Below are 1,438 nucleotides of genomic sequence, written 5' to 3' on the forward strand. Positions count from 1 at the left end.
AAGAAAACTGCAACTACTCGTGAAACCATACATTAAAAGCAATGTAGATGAAAGTAATAAATATTATTATTACAATTCGAGCCATATATAAAACACTTAACACCATTTATTTGAAGTAAATCGGAATATATTTTTACATATAACATAGTTTCTATTTAACTCATAAAGTACATATTTCACTAAAAATATTTTTAAGATCACTTCGAATTGCAAATATAGCGCTAATTAGTCGTATTCAAGTACAAAATATTTTATTACGTTCATGTTTATTTATAAAGCGCATAACAATATATCTGTTGCCATTTATCCGATGCATAAAGTTTTTCACCACATTAATTTGCTGCACACCACCCTGAAGGTGGCAAAACAGTTCCTCGCAACCCTCAAGTCCTTTATGGGGACCAAATTAACAGCCGCAACAACAAAAACCTTTTCTACTGGTATACTGTGATGTAAAATCTCTCGAGCGGCGTTTTGACAAAATGGCCGAGTCTAGCTCGCGCTCTGTTCGCTTTCTTTTCCTTTTTTTCTATTCAACTTTGCTAGGACTATTAAACATACCACTAACGTAATAACCGGTTTACATCTGATCTTACTTAAGGGTAATATCATTACAACATAATATCCGGTTTACATCTGATCTTACTTAAAACTAATATCATTACATCTCGGCCAACCTGATTTTTTTGATTGACCCCAATCAAGGTGTGGGGGTTATGTTTCCGAATCTACAGCTCGGGGTAAGGGTGGCTTGCTGGCTTCAGTGACGGAGTTACTTTCGGGGTGGGCGACAGTTAAGAGCCATCTACGGATTTTCAGTGCTTCAACAATTCCATCATATGGCAGTTGCGTTAGCTGGCAGTTATCGATATCCCTGATCACATAGCGATCGTTCGGCAGGACCTTGTGTACAACATAAGGCCCGCGATACTTTTGCACAAACTTCTTATTTGTCCCTACCGAAGTATCTACGTGTCTTATAACAACAAAGTCTCCAGCTGAATAGGTTTTTGCCGGAACACTGTGTTTAAGGAAGTATTCTGAGTTATATTTCTGTGATTTCTCTATCTGACCCAGGGCATTCTCCCTGGTCTCATTTATATCGCGGTATGTGCCATCGAGGAACTTATCTTCCAGGTATTCCGTCATCTCGTCAACTACACAACCCCGTTGGTTAGCACCAAAGAGTAATTCACTTGGCGTACACCGCGTTGTATAATGAACCGTGCTGTTTAGTGCATATTCTACTTGCGACAACTTTTTCGTCCAGTCCGAATGTTGTATTGGTTCAGTTTGTTTACTAAGCATGGCTTTCAGTACACGGTTTACCTTTTCCACCTGACCGTTTGCCTGCGGAGACGCAGTTGCAACCTTTACGTGACTAACGTTATTTTTTTAGTAAGAAATCGCTAAATTCGTATGAGGTGAAGCAGGTTCC

This window comes from Rhagoletis pomonella, unplaced genomic scaffold (genome assembly GCF_013731165.1).
Source record: "Rhagoletis pomonella isolate Grant_MI unplaced genomic scaffold, Rhpom_1.0 Rhpom_scaffold_00005, whole genome shotgun sequence".
Taxonomy (NCBI): domain Eukaryota; kingdom Metazoa; phylum Arthropoda; class Insecta; order Diptera; family Tephritidae; genus Rhagoletis; species Rhagoletis pomonella.